Genomic DNA, 8,089 nt, shown 5'->3' with positions numbered 1-8,089 from the left:
TGATTCAGTCAGTTCTTTGCCTTTACTGTACAAGCAAAGCTGATGGAATGTGTCACTGTGACGTAACGCTAACTAAGTTGTTATGGTCTTGTTTGTAAAGGAAGGGAGCAAAGATGGAAAAAGTATTGATCCCCGTCATGAAAATCCTTAGACACAGTTTAAACTATCTGTCAATCCTGATGCCTGTCCCCTCATAGGAACTTTCTTATGCAGGAGAATTTTATTTATAGTGGCTGCCATAGTATAAGACACTTGCTGCCCCCCGGTGCTCCTCTTGACCAAAGTCGCTGAAGCTAGGGTTGATTGAAGATCTGGGCAGCATGCAAGTAATCTCCACCCAGCTGGCAATGGTTTGAAAAATCAACATGTTTTGATTGAACCCGAACCTAGGTCCACTGACTCGCCAAGCCCACACACGACCACGCGGCCATCGCCTCCCCCGGCCTTGCCTGCAAACTCTCAAATACTTATACATTCTGTTCATACATTTCACTGGTGATCTTCTCTCCGTTACCATTTCCCTTGTACATTCATTATCTTAAACTAATCCTTACTCATTCTTACACCTCATATACATCCTCCTGACATAGGAATCCTTACTCATTTTTACATGTGCCATGCTTCACCCATTCAGCCACTATACAGTCCCCTCACTCCCTTGCCATCACACCCATACCAAATCTCACACCACGCTTCATTGGAAACCAAAATAAACAAATCTCGAGTGATTTTCATCACCAGTCTAAACCATCTGAAAGTACAACACACTTCTGATTCACCTCTACTGTCCACTTCCCTTGTTGTTGCAGACAAACCAAAACATTTCATTCATTTCTATCACATGTCCAAACAATTTCAGAGCATCATGCTTCACTATTACTTCTGATGCTTTTAACTTTGTCCCTTTGTTACAGGGAGGATGAGGGACCAAAGCTGTTAGGAAGACTGTGCGAAAGATATTACGCTGTTATCTTTAAATGAATGGTGAGTGTACAGCAGGCAGGTCACAGCTCGATGCAGGTCAGTTTTGTATACTTGTTGGCATGTGGGGCAGGGCGGTGTACAGCAGTGCTCTTCAACCTTTATTGCTGTCTGTTTTCCATTCCTATTGTAGATAATTTGGTGGAAGAGCTGTTAAACTTTATGTGGTTACCAGTTTTCTTGGATTATTGTAAATCTAAACTTGCTAATCAATTTTAGAGGAAAGGTAAAAGAAAGTAGATTCACTTCTTGTCACCAGTTCCTTAAGCAATCCATTTCATTCCCTGTACTCAATAAAATTAACTTGTTTCATTCCCACTGCCACAATATAGACTCCATTTTTATATCCAAATGAATGTTTTCCCCCTACAAGTACAGCTTTCCATCAGTAAATCAGCTGCCCGCCAAGGTTGAATAGCACTGGAGTAGAGAAGCTGGGAGACAGGAAAAGCTTCACTTCATGCAGTATTTAGCTCCTTATTGCATAAAATTTACAGTGCATGTCATTAGGAAAACAACAATCTTGATTCTTCAGTATTTTTGACTGTCTTGCTATGACTTAATTGTCATTTTATCACTAAATACATACGTGATGTTTATCCCTCACCTAACTCTAGCAACTATGTGAAGTTCTTTGACTCTTTGAATTCCAAGATGGAGCACGTTTTGACTCATTGTTCCGTTGTTAACATCTTCACCTTAGGAGATTTCAATGTTCACTGCTAGCTTTGGCTTTCATCCTCTTTCACTGACCACCCTGGTGAACAAGCCTATAATTTTGCTCTCTTCAATGATCTGGAGCATTTATTTTGTTACAGTAAAGGCAGCAGCTCAAGGGCAAAAAAAAAACAAAAAAAAAAACCACTAGGCACTCTGTAAAGCAAATAGGACAAGAGGCCAAAATGAGAGGATCGGTTTTGGTTGGAGAGGTGTCCTAATACCCCTCTCTCAAAAGGGTTCAAGTTGTAGGCAGGAGGAAATACGAAGTAAGGCTGTTCCAGAATTCACTAGCGAAAGGAATGAAAGAATGAAAATGCTGGTTAAATCTTTCAAAAGGGATTTGGATAGCATAGAGATGAGCATGAGTAGAAAGTAGTGTGCGGAAGGGCCACAGGAGGGGTGGAGGCATGCAGTTAGCAAGCTCAGAAGAGCAGTCAGCATGAAAATATTGATATATAAATATATAAAAAGAGGCAATAATGCAGTGGAGATTCAGAGGTAGAAGACTGTCAATAAGAGAAGGGAAGTTGATGAGAGGAAGAGCCTTTGACTTCATTCTGTCCAAAAGGGTTGTGAATGGAATGCACCCCCCTCCCCCACATGAGATGCCTACTCTATGACGAGGCTCTTGTATATGGATATCATCTGGTAAGGGGAAAACTAGTGGAGACGATACAGGACACCCAGTTTCAAGGAAGCTGATTCAGTAAGAGATGATATAGGAAGTTTCCAGTTCAGATTTTGAGTTAAGGATAGACAATGTTTAGTGTAGAAAGGGATAGGTGTTTGGAAGACTGTTTTGAGTTAACAGGTGGGGATATTGAGTTTTTGAGGCATTGAAGGACACCAGGTCCCTCATGCCACATTCAGAAATGATAGCAAGCCCAGGTGTTAAGCATTCTGTAGCATCCAGCCTTGAGTCCTGTCTGTAATGCCCCACTGCACACAAATTTCTACTCTTGCTCATCCCAGTACTATCCAAATTCCTTATGCAGTAATACACCAGCATCTTCATACTTTCACCCCTTTTGCTGGAAAAACCGTCCTTTTTCTATATTTACTCAAGCCTATGACTTTAACTCAAGAGGGGAGTATCAAGACACCTTTCCAAATGACCCCGACGTTTCTTTTTCAGTATCCTCATTCGATCATTATTTAAGGAAGCACTACCAATACAGGCTTTTCTGTATCCTCTTCTTTTTCACCCTTGAGTTGCTGCCTTTTTTGTAAAAAAAAAGGACAAAACTATATGAGATATTTAAATCCATTTTGTAGACTTTTTTTTTTTAATAATCTAGACCAGTCAATGATTTTGGCTTATTACACTTGTGACTCGATGGAAGTCACCAGTGGAGGTACATCAGTAATTGCAGGATTCTAGTGTTGAAATTATTCAGAATGGGAATGAAACTTGCATAATTAGAACCAAAAAAGCTGGAGAGCATCACAAAACAGCCCATAAAACTGTACTAAGTCATAAATACCTCAAAGAGGCTCCGGAGAAAACTTTGTTAGTGTTTGAAATCAAATAAGACAAGTGTCCCTGCCAGTATATTTATTGAAAAAAACTCCAGACATTGGCATTAAATTACAAGACTTTGTAGTTGTTGTACTTAGGATGTGATGGATTGCAAGAGGAGCTGGAATGGTAATTTTGGTGTCTGCTGCTTTCAGGTGTGGTGCTGCGCTATGATCACGGCCAGGCGTCACAACTCTTCGGCAAGCTGCCTGCACGAAGAGATGCCTTGAACACCCCGATGGAACAATCCAGCTGTTTGAGAAAAGGGACGTCAACTTTCGAAAACAAAAAAACTTATGTTGCCTCTCAATTTGATAAATTAAGTTAGCTGATGTCCAGCTTAGCCCCCTCACGTACTATGCTTATCTATTACTGTGTTATATTGTTTATTGAAATTTTTTTAAAAAAGGATCAAGGATGATAATTTAACAAAGCATGTTTCTTATCTATTACTGTGTTATATTGTTTATTGAAATTTTTTTAAAAAAGGATCAAGGATGATAATTTAACAAAGCATGTTTCAGATCCTTCCCTAGTTTTGTCAATAAGAGGCACTCAATGATAAAACCCAGCACATGAGGTGCTTCCTGATGCAAGGCTAGCAAATGCTTTGCCAAGATAGTGTGCGCATGCACAGGGAGGACAATATATTATACTGCATCCGGCATTGACACACGAGCTGTCCAGCTGTGAACACAGCAGCGAAGGTGTTGGGTCGCAAGTTGATTCAGTGACTGGGGAGCTATATCAAGGTTATGTTAACTGTTAAAGTGATGGAACTGAGAAAATTCAATTATGAAAAGACAAAACATGTGGAAAAAAGCTGGGCCCGGTGCTTGACGACCACCAGCAGAGGTGCACACTGCTGTGTCCACAGAAATGTTTGCTAGCCTTGTATCAGGAAACTCTTAATCTGCCGGGTTTTATCATTGAGCACCATATAAGTGCATGAATTATTCACATGTTGATAAAAGTGACAAAAGTAGGGCAAGGTCTGACAAATATTTTGCTAAAACCTTATTCAACATTTTTAATTATTTATTAAAAGTTCTCCAGAAACCACACAACAAGGGCTCCAAAATCCTTAGTAACACTGTAATTACACTCAGGAAGCTGTACTCTCTGCTGACCATGTCTGAAAAACTTCACACAAACATATGGGACACTTAAATTTTGTTTCTTTTAAGAGCAGATGCTTATAGGGTTCCTCCGGAGACTCTTCAAGGTATTATTGACTTGACTGCAATTTTCAAGACCTATGAGCATATATTTCTGGCGAGTTTTGCTGCATATTATCAATTATTAATTCTATTAGTCAGTTACCAAGAAATGGTCTAAATTTTACTGTACAGCTTAATATACACTCCTGATTATTAAACATTATATAGTAAACCATGTTTTACTGGTTATTCTCTTATGTATCCTCAAGATAACAACTGGGTTTTCAGCTCAATGCAAAAGAAAGAAAAAAATATTTTTTAAATCTTCCCATTTTGAAAAAATCTTTAAAAGTCAGCACACATTGGAAGAAATCAAGATAATCTATGTATATAAGAGCACGATAGATCTTGTGAATGTACAGTCTGCAAAAAAGGTATCAAACACCCATGCGATGAATGAATGCAATGTGAGCAAAATCTAGACACTTGGTGTTGTGTGGTGGGTACCAACTGAACCTAATTTACATTCAATCGACACACATGTGTTCAATCCTTTATTTGCCCACTGTACACAGGCTGTGACCATTACAATACCTTAAGAGAAGGAAGGCTGGGAGGATCGAGACATGCATGGACCGCCTCTATCTTCATGGAGTCCCCAGGGGAAGATATCTTGACAAGCTGACCAACATGATCTGCAAAATTTACATATTAACGACACTACACTTATTTATGCCAGGTTGTGATGGACTGAAGGGGGAGGTGGAAGATGACTGGTGTTAACTCTGATATGTCAGCTAAATGTCTTTTGAGGTTTGAGTAATGGCTCTTTTCAATTGCCAAATAATAAATGTGTAGTGAGTGAGACCAATGATGATAATAATAATGCAGACAGCCCCCCAAATTACAAACTGATTAAGCTCCAGAAAAATAACTGTTGGCTGGAAGAAGAGGTGCTAGTGGAAGGGTTGGTAGGGGCATCAAAATCATAATGCAGGAAACTACTAACTAGTTTTCCTACTTTACTACTGCAAACTGAACTAAGGTTATGACTTGCGCAACACAACACTCCACAGACAAATTTCTACATATCATTCTGAGTTTGACTGCCTTAGTAACCAGAGAGGTAGGTGGTGGCTAAGTGGTAGCGTGCTGGGCCCACTTTCACCACGTGATGGACAACGCGAGTTCGAATCCCCACGCTACCACCTCGGATTTTTCAGTCACCGACGAGTGGCTTAAAACTACCCAGACTCTAGAGGAAACCGTCCAAGTTAATCAAGAATGAGTTCCGGGGGGCAGCATGAGCCAAGAGAAGATGGCGCCACTATAAACACTTGCCTGCGCCATGACGGGCTGGGGCCGACTACCATCCAGGCCCCTCAAGCAAGCCTACCGGCGCTATAGGCGTAAATGTAAAAAAAGAAAAAGAAATAAATAAAGAGGGTATTCAAGTGTTTTGAGTATCATAACTATAGGACAGTTATTGTTCCCTGTAAGGTCCTCCATGGACTGTATAAATTCTTACTGGTTATTTCATATGAACAAACCACACAAACATTACCCTCTACACACGAACTTAGGTCCGTATTCTTAAACATTTTGGCATCCAAGCACACACATTTGACAAGGCTTTTGCAGATGTTGTGGGCATTTCCATGGGTAGTTTCATGACCCTAGCGGTAGTATGATGAAGCTTCTGTACTTTGAACATAAAAAATACACACTTGAGAACGCGATTCATCTCCTTTTCGGCCTTCAGAACTTGTTGATGTGAGAGGGGAAGCGTCTTAGAATACCAGCCATAATCCAATCTCAGCCATCTCTTGGAATAAACATATGCCATACCACTGTAGCCTCAAACACTACATAAATGATCAAACAACTTGTTGAGCCACTCGTGTACGTAATTGTCTCCTCATTGGTCTTGATCAAATGAGTAACTCAACAGCAACTTACCTTGTATTTATGCATTTGGTCTTAAAACATGTTGGCAATCCCAGCACAGTGTTGTAGCTTCTAAAGGGGAGCTTGCTGCTTGGCCTGTTTGTGGGTTGGATAAGTTTGTGGGTGTGGAGCTCCTGAAAAGGCAGAAGGGGGAGGTGACACTTCATACAGTTAATTATGGCAAGAGAAAATTAGCAGAAATAGAAAATTAAGTGGGAAAAGGTCTAAAAAAAGATGGTAATTGACAGAAGGAAAAAAATTTATATAAGTTGAGAGGTGTTAGTGATATCAGAAAAGGACAAACGTAAAATTTGAATCACATACAGCCAAAGGTGGATTGTTTGGTACCCATTGAAAATGTCCATTAATGTTAATTTTCTCCAAGGCCAGCTGATAGGAAAGGATGGTAATAAGATAAAGTAGAATTTAAGGATTCCATCCACTATTAGTGAGTATATTCTCCTGTCAATTGGTCTTGTCACAAACTGGTAAGGTTGTGACAAGGACCATTTCCTATGCTGTGCAGTGACTAAGTCTCTTCAATCTATACATACAAGTGGTGGGATAGAGTATACAACTTACCATAGCTATATAAACTGTCTGTAAAAGTTAAGACAATCCAATATTAATAGTTCTGTTGCTGATGCAAGCTGGTGAATGACAAAATTCTTCTTAGATTTCCATCACCATGCTGAAAGTTTTGGCCCATGGAGATGTGCAGGTTAGATAGGAGGGAATCTCTCCAGGGTGTGCTGCCAACAGACCTGCTACACCAGCAGGAACTGCCAATATTTTTGAGCTGTTATAGATAATGAGGTCAGATAAGAAGTATGACATTGTTAAGGGCAACAGCAATGTTGTGGAAAGTGAAAGTGAGCCACAGGAATGCTGAGACCATCAAAAATTTCAATCAATACAGCCATGAAGAATGAAAAGGTGGCTCACAGACATAGCAAGAAACATGTTCAAAAGGCTATGATTGCACAGCAAATTATAAATAAAAAGACAGCAGACAATGAAAGTTCATGCAGAAAATATTTTAGCAGGAAGAAGAGAGAACATGAGTGCCAGATCACAGTAAAATGTCAAGTAAAAAGGTGGTTAAAGAATCTCCCTTGAGCTAAGACCACATGGTTCTGTTAGGGAACACAAGCGCACTATCTCTCTCACCAGGAAGCTTCTGTGAACAGGGACTGAATAACCTCTCAGTCGTGAGCCATACCCACAGAGCCGCCCAGCCCCCAGTAGAAAGCATTCTCATGAAGATGGAGTTTCACCAAGATCAGAGGTTTTGCCATAAGACAATCATTAAAGGTATATGGAAGGAATAGCACACTGTCTTCAGATTTAATGAATGTTAAAATGCAAACAACAGTTACAAGGAAATAATATGGAGTATACTCAGCCCTCAAGAGTCGACTATTGGGGGAAGTTAAGCTTTAATAAAAGGTATAGCAAGGTCTATATGATGACATGAATATTTCAACCAGACTTGGGTAGAACAGTGCTGTGATCATGGCTGCTCAAGACCTACCACAACTACGTAAAAAGGGAAGTGAAAACTTAAAAACAGGTTGTGCGAAATTCCAAGTCCATGGCACGTCTCAATTTCATGCAAATAGATTAGACAACCCTAAAGAGGCTGTAAACAAATATCAGAAGTATTGTGTCCTTGAAGTGATAGAGGAATTCAATAAGGTGATATAACTATGAAAATATAGATGTTCTGAAGAGAAGAGTACACAGAGTCTGGGATGTGAAT

At 39.9% G+C, this 8,089-nt stretch overlaps 1 long non-coding RNA gene across 1 annotated transcript in view; it reads left to right on the top strand.

Moving 5' to 3' along the window:
• Nucleotides 1–3,660, top strand: part of LOC126992657 (uncharacterized) — a 9,470-nt gene extending 5,810 nt beyond the window's left edge. Inside the window, exons 2-3 of the long non-coding RNA XR_007746881.1 lie at nt 915–1,020; nt 3,376–3,660. This is a non-coding gene — a long non-coding RNA (uncharacterized LOC126992657). The remainder of the gene's footprint in view (nt 1–914; nt 1,021–3,375) is intronic.
• Nucleotides 3,661–8,089: the final 4,429 nt, after the last annotated feature.

Source organism: Eriocheir sinensis, chromosome 7 (assembly GCF_024679095.1).
Source record: "Eriocheir sinensis breed Jianghai 21 chromosome 7, ASM2467909v1, whole genome shotgun sequence".
NCBI lineage: Eukaryota > Metazoa > Arthropoda > Malacostraca > Decapoda > Varunidae > Eriocheir > Eriocheir sinensis.
This window is presented reverse-complemented; position numbering and strand designations above follow the sequence as displayed.